Below are 15564 nucleotides of genomic sequence, written 5' to 3' on the forward strand. Positions count from 1 at the left end.
TTTTTAATGTTTGCTGACAGCTTTGAAGCCTCACATCACCCTCTTCTCTTGTCCACCTCTGGGGAAATTAATAGTAAAAACCATGTTTTCCCTTTCTTGGTGCTAGTTGAAAATTCAAAATATGCATCCTCTGTCTCCCACACAAGCACCCTCTACCCAGTCCCACCCACTAACCACAATAAAAACCCAAGCCACGACTTCACTTTGCTCTCAATTCATTTCAGACTTGCTTGGAAACCTGCCTGCTATCCCCTGAAAGCCTTATTATGTAAGTAATAAACTTTATCATACTCTCTCAGTACATGTGTGGCATCTAGGCATCTGATGCAAATTTGAGCGGGGGGTTGAACACGTCCTTCCAGAGGGGAACCACAAGACAGCAAGTATTTATGTGGAACCAATTTCTAGAAGTAGATTTATAACACTTACAGGCGGTATAATGTCCTGTTTTTCCATATCCTTACCAACTATATGTACTTAGGGTTTTTTTTTTTAATATCTTTTGCATCCTGATAAGCCAAAAGGGAAAATAAAGATAGAATTTAATTACATTAGTTTCTAATTCTCTGATTGATAATGAATTTGATATTCTTTTCATTTGCTTTCTGGCCTTTTGTAATTCTTTTACAATGTATTATTTGCACTCTGTTCTCATTTTTCTATATGTAGGAGCACTTTATTAAGTATGTTAATCTTTACCGGTGGTATATATTGCATATTTTTTGTCTCATTCTGACTTTAACTTTTTTTATGGTGTCTTTTTCTGTAGGCAAGTTTTTAATTTTTATATCAATTGGCCCTTTTCATTTTATCTTTTTGGTGCTCAGTCATGTTTAGGAAGGACCTCTGCAACCTAAGATTATAAATGTGTCTGTCTCTATTGTCTTTTGGAATATTTACAATTCCATTTTTTGTATTTATACATTTTACTTGAAGTTAATATGTAAATATAGTGATATAATAATTTCATTTTCTTTCCTAATAGGAGCCTAGCTATCTTAAACCACTTATTAAATAATATGAATTTTCTCTGCTGATTTGAAATACCAGTATTATCATACACAAAATTGGCATATTCCAAACACACACACACACATTTGCACTTTGTTTTGTTTCTTGGATCCATGTGACTATTGCTTTTTTACAAAGTCAGCCTTTGTAATATAATCTGTTAGGATTGTATTTTTTTCCAAATTTCCAAATTTTCTTGGCTATTGTTTACAATAAGCGTTGGCATTCGTCAGACTCCATGCAAGTTTCCTTAGTCTTTATTTTTAGATCTTTGTTTTTAGATTAATTTTGAAAAAAAATTGATATCATTATTATATTTAGTCTTTCCCTCCAGAATATGGAATAGATCTCCATTTATTTAAGTTCTCCACAATTTCTGCAATTAATTTACATGTCCTAGATTCTAATAAGTGCATATTTTCACACCTTATTGTTTCTGAATGCCTAACATATCACATGTAGATGTTTATGATAGTATTTCTTTCGGGGTTTTTTCAAAGTGCCATAATTAAATTGTACATAACATTTTAGAGTCGAGAAAATGTTGTGCCTTTATAATAGAAGCATTTCTTTACATATTTTCAAAATACCACTAGATATTTTACATAATTTTTGACATTGTTTTTTTATCCATCTTTGGCTACCTCCATAAGAGTTTGAGGTTATTTTTGTAGAAAATGCTATAAAAATTTTTTGGATTGTAGTTCTAATATATCTGGTAATCAACATTTAAATTACCATGGAGAATCTTTTCATAATCAATTATTCAGCAATCATTTATTTTATAAGCTTCGTGTACACAGATCAGATTTTCTTAAATAAAAAAATCTCCTGTGCTCTTCTATTAATGTTTTCTCTCAACAGTTTGCACACGAATCAATTTGTGCGAATCAACTAACACTCATGACTGTTATTAACCCTCAATATTGCAATTAATGGCATTACTGTTAGGGAACAACAATTGTTTATGGAAAGCAGGTGCTATGACAAGAACATTAGGGATATGATGATGAGAACCATCCTCATTAACAAGGCTATTCATCCCCAGGTCAATGAGGCCAAGTAAATAAGAAGCCAGGATTCTACAATTAGGAGCAGATAAATCCAGTCAGTATCAATATGTGGTAACCATATTAATTCTTTATAACAGGCTTAACCTGCCGTCTAAAAGAAAATTCTTACATGCCCTTTGAAAGTTTCTCTGAACTGATGCCATAGGTGAGGTCTAACTCTTAGGAGGTAATAGCAAATCTATTACGAAGTTTTCCTAGACCTCACAATCCATGAGTACAAAAGAATTATGTTGATATCAACGACTCGGATATCTCAGCCTCCTTAAAATTTCACTCCCAAGAATTTTGGGAGCATGACTACACATGGAGCTATGAGTCAGTCCACTCAGTTATATGTGACTTTCACTGTTTCTACCATCTGCCTTTGTGGGACTCCACCCACCATCTCCCTCCAGGACTGCCCTAGGTGTCCAGAGTTCCTGGAAACCAAACTTGTATGTCTGATGCTGAGCAGGGACTCTATGCTTACCCTCTTGGCATATAGTGGGTGAAATTATCTTTTCAGGAGGTTGAGGTCTTATGTGTGAACAAGAACATACAATGTGTCACTCAGTTATATGTCCATGCTTCCTTTTCTCTCTGACCAGGCATAATATAGATAGATTTCTATCTAATAATTGTATCAAGCATACACACGTGTCAGGGATTGGGCTAAGAGCTACAGATGCAAAAATGAATAAGACACAGACTCTGAATTCCAAAAGTTTATGGTCTAGTAAAGTCAATGCCTGTGTCAGAAAATAAGTTCCATATAGAAATTAACCAAAATTACTTGATTGCTTCTCAAATATTTGAAGAAATCATCTCACTGTAAATCACTATCGCTCATCTTGTCTTGGATGTGATGTTACTATTTCATTAATATCTTTCTTTTGGACCCTTGGGAATTATTACCAGCTACAGTACCATTTGACCTTCAGATTCAAATCTAGTCGTGGTCTCTGTTATGCAGACAAGGAAAAACCAAGCCCACCTTGTTTGTTTGTCCAAAGCTCACCTCTCCATTGGCTTACTCTGCAATCAGGAATTGCCCAGAGAAAAGAAATAGTAGTTAATATTTCCAATATTCCTATGTTCTGCTGTATGTTTCCATCTTTATTTTCTTGTACATTATTTGCTCAGGGTATGGATAAATGCTAATGAATGGGAAAACATAATAATAATATCATGCAAATAATTAAAGAATATGCCTTTTTGTAGCCACTTATTTTCTCTTTCCAAAAACTGTTGATAGTGTAGGAAGAAAAAACAAAACAAAACAAAAACAATCTTCTAGTATCCATTTCCCCACATAAAAAGGTAAACAGACTGGCCCGAGGATTCAATTTACCACTTTTCAAACCAAGTTTAAGTGCTGACTCCAAATCTGCTGTTAACATAAAAAAGTTAAAAAAATAAATTAAAAAAAAGTCTTTGCAGTTTAGGTTCTTGGCATATGGCCTCCTCCAGACTCCCTAGACTCCAATTTCTAATCTACAATACAGCCTCTGAAAAACAATTGTCAAAGCTCCATACACATCGGAAAAGAGATTTTCTATCCACTGCCAAATGAAAAGTTAAATACCACGCTGAAATGCATAGCAAAATCCTTTATCACTAGAGGGCAAAAGGTGCTTTCAATACTTTATTTAAACTTCATACATTATTACTGCTGGCGCAGCGAGTAGCTCTAAAGCTTTCTAGATGTTTCCTTCACTTCCTAGGGGGAAAAAAAAGAGGTCTGTTATTTGTTTTTCCTTCCACAACAGCCCCAGACTATAATTACACCAAATCTCCTCATGCTATAACTAGGGGGAAAGATTGGGGGTGTTTGCATGTTTAAATGAAAATCTTAATTCCTTCAAATGCTGCCACAATTTTTTAAAAAATTTTACTTCATATCTGAAGTCCCTCATGACATATGCTACCTAAGAATAATATTTTTAAACCCACATATGCCAAATATGCTGTTACTGTTCTCACATTATTAGTCAAGTAAAGCTCTTCACTAATTCTGCATCACAAAATGTTCCCGACACTTGAAGACACTTGCAAAATTTCATACATCTAATTCTTTTTTACCTGGAAGTTCACAATATTAATTTTTAACATGCTTAGGGAAATCATGAAACCAAAAGCAGATTTAAGTAGCAAAATTTTGTAACACGTGTTAGGCCTTTCAACCATCGCCTAAGCTGGCTATTTTCATTCAACCTTTCGGTTCACTGCTGCATCAGCGTCTATTCCAAGGAAGGTTTTGCCTTCTCACTGGGTCTTTTTGTAGGCGGACCTCATTTACATAACACTCGACAACTTTTATTCCAGTCCATTTAGCCTCTCAGATTCCATTAAAACTCTAAAGGGACCATGGCTGAGTTAAGGTGAGCTAGAAAAGCAGGGCAAGTCTGCACCCCCCCACACACTTTCTGCCACCCAATCTCCCAAAGGACAGAAGCTTTACCCCCTCGGTCCTCTCTGAACAGCTGCTTGGCTCCCCTTCCTGGCACCTGGTTTTGCATTTTGGTTTTTCTCATTTGTGCCTTTCTATCTACTTAACCCACTGCCCTATTTCGTCTTTCACCTCTTCACTCAATTCCTCTTCTCTCTTTTCACTCAATTCCTTTTCTTCTCTCTTCTGAAGTGGAGACGTACAAAGAAGCAAGAAGTAAAGGGGAGAAAGTCAAATGTCTGTCTTCGGGCTATTAACTGAAGTTCCAGAGGCTTTTGTATTGTGCCTTTGTTCCTTTTTCTCCCCAAATATCTCCAGGTTTACATGTTAGTATTTTTTTTTTTAATTTTTTTTTTTCAACATTTATTTCTTTTTGGGACAGAGAGAGACAGAGCATGAACGGGGGAGGGGCAGAGAGAGAGGGAGACACAGAATCGGAAACAGGCTCCAGGCTCTGAGCCATCAGCCCAGAGCCCGACGCGGGGCTCGAACTCACCGACCGCGAGATCGTGACCTGGCTGAAGTCGGACGCTTAACCGACTGCGCCACCCAGGCGCCCCACATGTTAGTATTTTTTGTCTCTCTCTACTCACTATCCCAATAACTGAAAACTTGTCGTAGCTCCTCCAATCCCCTGAGGGTCTCATTATTTGCCCAGCAGATTTATGTGCTGGGATGAGGGGAAAGGGGAGGCTAGGAAAGAAGAAATGGGACAGATACTGGGGTGCCTGGATGGCTCAGTTGGTTGAGCGTCTGACTTCCACTCAGGTCATGATCTCACTGTTGGTGGGTTCGAGCCCTGCGTTGCATCGAGCTCTGCACTGACAGCTCGGAGCCTGGAACCCGCTTTGGATTCTGTGTCTCCCTCTCTCTCATTTTCCTAACAACAGTTAGCCCCTCAAGGTCCTGGAAACCTTGCTTCCAAAATTCCTTAGAGACTTATGCTGTCCCTAACCCCCTCCCAACCTGAATATATATAATCAGTCACTCTTCACAATCCCAAGGCAGCTCTTTCTGCCCACAGGTCCTTTCCTTGTGCTTTCATAAAATCACCTTTTCTGCACCAAAGATGTCTTCAAGAATTCTTTTTTGGCCATTGGCTCTGAACACCCACCATCACCCCAAAACCCCATCACGAAGGCTTCACCACTGCTCTAGTTCTCTTAGGACTTCAGGAACATTCTTCCCTCCATTTGTCCTTCATGATTCCCACTCTGCTAACCCCTGGGTGCCCCAACATCCTCTTCTGGTTTTCTCAACCTTGCCAGGGCTCTACACTTGTCATTAGCGTCTCTCCAGTTGATCAATCTTGAGCAGAATTCTGTTCCTTGCAGACTGCTGACTGATGCACCTGGCTTGTAAAGGGCCAGTGACAACATTACACAGAAGGCTTAAGCACCAAAGAGCAAAGCAGGAACAGCATTCTTCCCCTGTTCACATTGTCCAAAATGTGCTATCCAAATGGAAAGCAACATGACTATTTATTATTAGCAGTATTAAATGGAGTGTTGACCCTTTTCCATTAGTCTTATAAAGAATGGTGAGTTGATGGGTCAGTCGGGTTAAGTGTCTGACTCTTGATTTTGTCTCAGGTCATGATTTCATGGTTCATGGGTTTGGGTCCCCCGTCAAACTCTGTGCTGACAGTGCAGAACCTGCTTGGGATTCTCTCTCTCCCTCCCTCTCTCTCTCTGCCCCTCCCCTGCTTGCTTGCTCTCTAAGTAAATAAATAAATAAATAAATAAATAAATAAATAAATAAATAAACATTAAAAAAAAAAAGAATGGTGAGTTGATGTTAAGCAGCTGATATGAGCTTTGTTCTTCAAAACTCATTACTTCTTTAATTTTGAATCCTAGAACTTTTTCCATGAAAAAGTAGAATAACTCTACGTGGGGAGAAGAGAGAGTACATCTGCCATCACAGCTCTTTTTGGTGCCAAGTCCCTGCAGTGGGAAGACGGCAACCTGCTGTAGCTATTAATATTGCAGAAGAAAAATGTACAGTAGAAGGAAATTGCCATCAAATGCCCTAAAGTCAGAACAAAGAAGTAAAGAATTCTTTAGTAAAGAATAGTGATGTACCCATTCTTTGCTGAGGTCCTGATTAAGTTTAGTCTAGATTTGGATTATTTTCACTAGGTTTTCATACCAAGGACATTTGGGAGGGGGGGGAGGGAGTCAAAAATATGTCTCTAAATCATTTAAGAGCTTAAGAGAAATTCTCTTGATTTTTTTTTATTTAAAAGAATTTTTTTAATGTTTATTTATTTTCAAGAGAGAGAGAGACAGAGACAGAGAGCAAGCAAGGGAGGGGAAGAGAGAGAGGGAGGCACAGAATCCGAAGCAGGCTCCAGGCTCTGAGCTGTCAGCATAGAGCCCGATGTGGGGCTCCAACTCACAAACCAACCCGAGATCATGACCTGAGCCGAAGTCGGGTGCTTAAGCGACTGAGCCACCCAGGCGCCCCGAGAAATCCTCTTTATTTATCAAAATCTTTTTAGCCAAATCTAACAGTAATAGTGCACTTCATAAAATCAAGTATTGCCACAAAATGATGGCAGGATAAAGGACAAGATCTTCTTTTATATGAAAGCTGTCCCCATGGGAAAAGATGGGCAATATAAATTTAAGCCAATACTTTTGGGAATGCATAGTGCTTAGAAATTCTTAACAAGATTGGAGATTGAAAAAAAAAATGTGATGGATTAATGATCAAGTAAACCTGTTAAAGTAGAAAAGTGCAGATATAGGCAAAGAAAGAGATTCTTTTCTCTTACATTTAGTTTGTGTTTTGTAAGTAGGAATCACTATCACTATCTCTGTTGTTGTTAAACAACAGCAACAGCACTAACAGGGATAATCTTGATTGACCAAAAGATTTGTAAACAATTAAATTAAGGGCTTGTTCTTCACAATGCAGAAAGATTTGCCACTTTCCATAACGTGCTGCTTTCTAGAATGTGTCCAATTAGGGCATAAAAGTTGTTTTCTAGATTCCTAATTACTTCAAAGATGAGTTTTGGTTTTGAGATGAGTGTTGACAAGACAGAAACCAAACTACAGACTTTTGGAAGTTCGGACCAATAATAAGAAATTAGCAATCAAATGTAAACCTTTCGGGAATCGAATAAAAACTTTGGTGAAAATAGGTTTCAAAACAGCACACAAGGAGAAAGTCTTCTGCATAATGTCCAGTCCCACCAAAACCTAAAGACAGCATTTAATTCAGATATTTTGGGGGGACAAAATAGGGTAACTTCCAGTTCTGGAGAGCTGACAGATCACAAGCTTTCACGTCTCTTTGAAATCAATATCCCACTGATGTGACTGAAGTAAAACACAACAGAGGCTAAATTAAAGCTGAGTTAGAGAGGGCTTCACCAGCGAACCAAAACAAAGAAATGTTTCTCAAAGAGATTTCTCAAACGGATGCAGTCAAACTGATGACAAGTCCCCACAAAGAGAACCCAAAATACAGGCATTAAGATTGGACTAAGACAAAGAACACCTGCACGGAGAACCTGAGGGCAAGTCCTGCGGTCAAGGTTGAGAGAGAGGAAGACTCTGAAATCAGAATGCCTGAATTCATCGGATCCAGGCTCCAACACCCTGCCTGCCTCAGTGTTCTCAAATGAAGAATGCAAATGAGAATAGTATTTACCTGGAGACCTACTATGAGGGTTACATGAGATCACGGAGATAAAGCGTTTCACCGAATGTCTGTCCTCCAGGAAGTGCTGAAGCATTCAGAATGTAACAAAAATGAAAATACCAAATTCCAAAACCTAAGGGAGGCAGTTAAAAATAAACAGAAAAATCTTATAGTGTTTTTCTTTAAATAATATATTTTATTTATCCCAGGGGTTCTCAGCCAGGGGAGAGTTTTAAATGCCTTTATTGTTCAAGGACTGGAATGCATAAACTAATTGCAGCAGAGTCTGTGGGTTCCCTGCCCAGATCCTCAGGGACCCTCTATCAGCTGTGGCATGTGCTCCTGCCAATGACCTATCCCTGCACGGGTCTGCAGTGGGCTCCCCTTAGATGATTTCCCCACCCACGGATGCCTGAAGGTATGTCCCAGTCCCACTGGCTCCATTGGAGCCAATGGCTGACTATAGTAATCCTCCCTTATTTGTGGGGTATGCGTTCCAAGACCCCCAGTGAATGCCTAAAGCTGTGGTTAGTACTGAACCCTATACATAACATATTATTTCTATATGTACACACCTATGACAAGGTTTAATTTGTAAATTAGGCACAGGAGATTCACAATAACTCAGAATAATCATAATAATATACTATAATAAAAGTTATGTGAATATGGTCTCTCTCACTCAAAATGTCTTCTTGTACTGTACTCATCCTTCTTCTTGTGATGATGTGAGATCATAAAATGCCTACCCGATAAGATGCAGTGAGGTAAATGACATAGGCATTGTGACATAGCGTTAGGCTTCTATTAACCTTCTGATCATTTGTCAGAGGATGACCATCTTCCTCTAAACCAAGGTTGACCACAGGTACCTGAAATCTTGGAAAGCAAAACCACAGAGAAGGAGGGACTACACTGTAACGTTGGGACACAAAGTTCCTGCGTCCTTGTCACAAGTTAGGACAGACCATGGTGCAGTTCCTGCTTGATTTATGCTACAGAGCTCCCCAGAGAATCAGGCTGGGTGAACTTAGACCTCTCCCATTCCCTCCCTGCTACCTCGCTCCCTGCAGGCTCTTGTGAACACTTCTGTAACAAACTAGCTTTACAAGAATTGCCACCTCACACTCTGCGGCTGGGGAGCCCAGCCTAAGTTATAAGCCTTCATGTCAGGAACCCAGAAAAAGTCTTCCCCCAAAACTGAACCAAAATAAAAACATAGGCCAATAATAAAATGAAAGTGTAAATTGGTGAAAAGGCGGGGAATTGTGAGCTTGATAAATTGAACCAAGAATGTGAACTTTTGAGTACTTCTCAAATGGACCTCTCTATTGACCCTACAGATCATAGTGCTTTATGTAAAAAATAAGTAATTTGGAACTCCAAATCGTTGATGTATGCTCATAAAAAGGCCTTGTCCCTACACCAAAAGCTGTAAATGTATTCCTGTGGGTATATTGTTAGAATGCAATGTGTCTAATCAAATATGATATCTGTTGTCTCTGAACATTGTTTTTCTTTTCTTTTCCAGTTAACCAATCAACAGCCAATTCCATTGAATTGGTGTGCTTCTATTCTATCAAAAAGACTTCAAAAACCACAAGAAAGGAAAACAAGAAAATATACACATATTTGCTCATTTGTGAAAGAATAAACCAGAAACTAATGTGACTGGTGACTTGAGTAAAAACAGGGTGGAAAAATGGGAGAATGGAAATAGGATACAATCACAAGTGGGGTAATATTCTCTGAACATTCTGTTTTGTATACCTCTGACTTTTAGAATAATTTTCATGTTTCACATGACGAAAGATAAATTATTAAATTTGAGCGGAATGTGGTGGGGGGAGGTAGGGGGAGGTGCTGGTATAGGGTGGAGTCAACTGGGCTTTGTCTTACAGGGTCCACCATGCCCGTGGGGAGGGGGAGGAACACACCTTTGGGGCTCCTGGCAGCAGGGTGGGGAGAGTCCACAGGACTCTGCCCAGTAGGATCCAAAGCTGAAACTTGGGATGGGGGACAAGGCATCACTTCTTTGCTGTGCTTCACCTCAAGCAGGGTGGATAAAGTCAAAAAGGTTCTGTTCCATAGATATTTCTCTTGGTCATCTCACTAGAAAGAATGGGCTCATCCTAGGGCTCTTAATGTCTTCTCCCAATAGCAGTTCTGGTTTTCAGGCTTTTCTAGCTCTCAGGGAGAGATAAGTGGGAAGCAAAAGAAAACAGTTCCAAGAACACACTGCCAGGTCATTCTGTGGGTCTAGAGATTTTTACCCAATATGGCTACTTCTTCTACCTTCCAGATTCTTCTGATAGTTGTTTTATTCATTTTGGTCCAGGGCTACTCATTGTTGCTAGTAAGAAACACACAATAAAGTACTTTTATCCCATATTACCTGGACCCAGAAGTTCAAAACCCCCGATTTTTTTTCCCCTTTCAGAGTATCAGGTTCTGCTGTCTTTGGCTCTTATCTGGTTCTATCTGGCCATTCTCTGGTGTCTGAATTAATCTCCTTGCTTCTGGTCTTTCCTTTTAATGGAGATTCCAAAGAGTGACATTTAAACTTTATTATTCCTGTCTCACACATTGAATGAAATTCTTCTCAAAACAAAACAAAAACCTTTCTTTTATCAACTATTTGAATCCCCTGAAATACAGTATTTCAGGACAAGCCAATGAATACTTGACTTATTCCTTTACATACCAGCTTTCAGAAAAATGGGTTGTTGCCTTAGCAAACTCCAATGATGACCAATAAGGCTTTGTGGCAGGGAAGTGGTGATAGCACAATATGATGCCCTAGACTTTTAGCCTACTTGAATCCATTGTATATCAATCCATCGAGGTGAATCTTATTTCAATCCATTGTCATCATTGTTCTTTTTGATATACACACTGCCCCACTTTGACTAAAATGCATCCTTTTAAGACGGTTTCTCCCCTGTAACACAATCCCCAGCAGTCCTCGATATCTTCCTTACTTTAAAAAAAATTTTTTTTAACGTTTATTTATTTTTGAGAGACAGAGAGAGATAGAGCACAAGTAGGGGAGGGGCAGAGAGAAAGGGAAGCACAGAATCCGAAGCAGGCTCCAGGCTCTGAGCTGTCGGCACAGAGCCCGACGCACAAACCACAAGATCATGAGCTGAGCCAAAGTCAGACACTTAATCAACTGAGCCGCCCAGGGGCCCCTTCCTTACTTTTTAATGTAACAAGATGTTCTTGGTATATCTTATGCATTTTCTGTCCTCAGACCATCAATTATACATTCTCAAGTTGTTCTAGTTAGCTTCAGTATGATGTAGTACTTGCAAAACGGAGTCTAAGAAAACTGAGTTGTTCACAACTTCTGTTTCTTTTCTCTGGAAACGTACACATTGACAAAGAAAAATAAATCATGAGTTCATAGTGATACTTTTAATTTTATGATTGTATCTTTTTTTATTTTTGAGAGAAAGAGAGTGGGGGAGAGGCAGAGGGAGAGAGAGAGAGAGAGAGAGAGAGAGAGAGAATCTTAAGCAGAGCCCAACTCGGGGTTTGATCTCCTTACCCTAAAGTCATGACCTGAGCCGAAATCAAGAATCAGATGCTTAACTGACTGAACCCTCAGCCATCCCTTTTAAATTTTTTTAATTAAAACATTTTTTTTACAGAGAGAATCTTTTTTCTTATGACAAAATTGTTGGGTGCTAATGACATTACTATAATTATATATTTGTTTTGCCATTGTATCTATTTGTTTCAAAACAACAAAATTTCTTTCTTTCTACCTTTCTTCCTCTATTTTAAGGATGGCCTTTTGAATTTTTAATTAATTTTTATTTGTAATTATGTAAAACATTCTCATGCTCCCAAAGTCAAAACTATTTAAAAAATAAAAAGATACATTCCGAGAAGTCTAGTTTTCTTCCACGGTCCTCTCTATTCTCTTCTGTCTTAGTCCGTTCAGACTGCTATAACAAAAATACCACAAACTGGTGGCTTAAACAACAAACATTTATTTCTCACACTTGGCTGGAAGTCCAAGATCAAGGTGCCTCCAGCATTAGTGTCTAGCGGGGGCTCTTTTCCTGGTTCAAGGTGTTCATCTTCTCACAGTATCTTCACATGGTTGGAGGGAAGCTCTCTGGGGTCTCTTTTATAAGGGCACTAATCCTATTCATGAAGGCTCCACCTCATGACCTAAGCACCTCTCAAAGGTCCACTTTCTAATAGCATCACATTAAGGGTTAGGATTTCAATATATGAATTTTAAAGGAAAAAATATGAAGTCCATAACAATCCCTCTCTTCAAATAGGTGACTGCCATTGGCATGGGTTTTGGTATATATATATATATATATATATATATATATATATATATATTCCTAAGATTCCTAAAATTAAAAGCAATATACTCTAGGGGTGCATGGCTGGCTGAGTTGATAGAGCATGCGACTCTGGATCTTGGGGTTGTGGGTTTTAGCCCCATATTGGGCGTAGAGACTCCTAAAAAAAGCAATATACTTATATGCATAGTTTTGGTATGCCCGTAATTTTTATCACGGATCCATATGTCCATATATATGTACACCAAATATATCAGTACATGAAGATATTACTCATTCCCCTTTACAGATGCATTGTGCACTTATTCAACCACTCCTTTTTTGATAAAAATTTTATATTATTTTCAGTTTTTTGCTCATGACTATTGTTACAATAAATCCTTTTCTCAGATATAAATTTGTATTTTTTTCCAGTGTATGTTCCAAAACACTGAAGTGAAATTTCATAGATATGAATGCAGAGACAAAGGGTAAATGCATATGCACTTTTACTAGATGTTGCCAAACTGCTCTCCATAAAATTGTCTATTGTTTTATTCCCATCAGCAATGTGTGAACATGCCTGTTTCTCACTTGCTTACCAACAGAGGATATGTCAAACTTGTAGAATTTGGTCAACCTGATAAGTGAGAAATAGTGTCACAATGTAAATTTATATTTTTATCCACTTTAGATGAATGAGGTTGAGCCTATTTCCGTATTTAATGGTTAGTAACACTTCTTTTTCTATGGAACTTCAGTTTATATTCCTTGCTCATTTTTCTAAATGGTGGTGGAGTATTTTCTTCCCGAGTTTTAGAAGAGTAATATGTTTAGGGATATTAACACATTTTCTGTGACTAAACCATAAGTATTTTTCCCAGTTTGTCATTTGTCTAAGGAGTTCTTGAATGGAAAAAAGCAAATGGTACAAGAGTGTGTAAAATACATGACTTTATACAAAAAATTTAGCGTGTATATAGTTATTCTATTCATATATTATATATAATATATTATATATTATAGTAACAGTAACAGTTACAGTATAGAAACAGTAACAGTTGGTTTCTCTTTTTTTATAATGCAGGTGTCTGACTTAAGCTTTGATATTCAAGGCATCCATTTCAAAGAGGCAACCACTTCAAAGAGGGCTGTCTGGAATAAGCACAATGCCAGCCACAGGACTAGATCAAGAGCCAGGTCTCCTCCCCACCTGCTCAGCCCCTTTCCTTTAGCGATATTGGTAGATTCCCATAACTGGCCATTTGGGCTGCTTCTTTTTTCTCTTCGCACACTTCAAATTCCTGCTCCTCTTTTAAATTCACCAATAAAGAGTGAACCCTTGAAACTCTAACCCCCACCTTCAACTCCAATAAAAGCAGAACCCCACCTCCATGAGTTCTCTCCACAACCCTGCTGTACGGCCCCCCAGGTGTCCCATGTGATTTTGAGGACCCTTGAGTAATAGACATTTTATCCCCCAAGGTTTCCTGATGGTTGTTGCTGAGAGTGTCTTACAATCATAATAAGAACCACAAGGACTGGCCCAGTCACAACATATAGTATAATATATAGTACATTATATATTCTACACTTAGGATATACGCCGAAGTGATACTAGTGATTATCCCAGTGAATGGGAAGGGTAGCCAGAGAATGGAGGGAGAACTTCCACTTTCTAACATATTAGCTCTGTTTTCTTGAATTTTTTTCAATGAGCAAATGCACACCTTTTATAGTTTTTAAACAAAAAGAGGAGAAAAAACTCATAATTTCTAGGTGTTGTGACAATACTTTGCCAATATCTAGTCTATTTATGTTGTTTGAGGAGAAAATTGTGCAAGTGAATGCTTAGCATCCAAAGTCCAAAATAAAGAAAGAATGTAAGAATTTCAAAAAAACAGAGGTTTCTTCTTGACCTTGATCCAACTGCCTAAAGAAAGAAAAATCATACTAATTGCTTTCCTGACACATTTGACTTGATCCCATCTTAGCAGAACACTGGTAATACCACTTCCTCTGAGTGTACCATCTCTAACAGTTGCCTTCAGCAGTGACTTTGAAATAAATTTTAATACAAGAGACCCACTTCCTCCATGCTAATTTGGTTTCATAAGGGACAGAGGAGACAAGTAATTGTTCTAGTGATATTATGAAGCTATGATGTATTTTCTCAAATATGTAATTAAAATGTTTCCCTTTTATCTTGGTAAACAAGCCAGGCCAATGAACTCAATCCAAATGATGAGAAATTTTAGTCTGTATTTGGGGAAAAGCAACATTAGTATTCTAAGACTTCATTTACTATCTCTCCATGGAGACATAATAACTAGGAATTACATCATACAATGTAATCTCTTGAGAATTTTGAAGAGAACTTTCAAGCATTCTAAATATATAAGAGAAGGATAGATATGCAGCTTGAGGCATCATATCCACATAGATGAATTGTCAATGCCACCAGAATTTACTTCAGAGGTGATCAACCCTTTCTTATATTTTCTGAGCTACTTTGCAATGTCAGAATTGTTTTACAACCTCATCAACAAAAATGACCAGGCTTGATCGTGTATCAAGTTGCATCACATCAAGGCTTAAGAGCTTACCAAAAACTCAGTGAGAGACTTCACTTAAGTTCTGCCATCTCACTAGCATCTTCTCCGTTGAGGGGAGTATAAAATCAAATCTGCACTTCCACTATTGAGGCAACTGCATAACTCTAGCAGCCATCTCTACTGTGATTCCAGAATCACAGAGACTAGCTTCAGGAAACCCATGTTTGGTGTAACTCAGCATGTCAGTAATGGATTTGTGCATGCTGGAGGATTGGAGGATCGGCTCTCTCAAAATATACACAAAGCACAAATCAAATCATGCTGCACTGATGTTTACCAGGAAATATTTGCAGTCAACAGAGCCACCAGACTTGCTGCTGGGACCATAGTTATGTTATGTGAATATGACAACAAAGGAGGTACCAGAACAGTCCCAACCACTCCCTAAAAGCATTCTCTACACCAGTCATGTGCAATGCCTATAGCTAGCTCCACCATCATGGCTCTTCCTCCAGCCTAGGACACAGTGCAAACAC

The 15564-nt window shown here is 38.4% G+C and overlaps 1 long non-coding RNA gene across 2 annotated transcripts; it reads left to right on the forward strand.

Annotated features, from left to right (window-relative positions):
- The first annotated feature begins 218 nt into the window (after positions 1-218).
- On the forward strand, positions 219-14557 carry LOC121042761 (uncharacterized). Of its 2 annotated transcripts, none has more exons than XR_005796429.1 (3): positions 219-268; positions 9698-9904; positions 13561-14557. It is a non-coding gene; the product is annotated as an uncharacterized LOC121042761 (long non-coding RNA). The 2 variants fall into 2 exon arrangements; XR_005796428.1 differs by lacking the exon at positions 219-268 and adding an exon at positions 6896-8584.
- The last annotated feature ends 1007 nt before the right edge of the window (positions 14558-15564 follow it).

This window comes from Herpailurus yagouaroundi, unplaced genomic scaffold (assembly GCF_014898765.1).
Source record: "Herpailurus yagouaroundi ecotype Mexico unplaced genomic scaffold, PumYag 29, whole genome shotgun sequence".
NCBI classification, from domain to species: domain Eukaryota; kingdom Metazoa; phylum Chordata; class Mammalia; order Carnivora; family Felidae; genus Herpailurus; species Herpailurus yagouaroundi.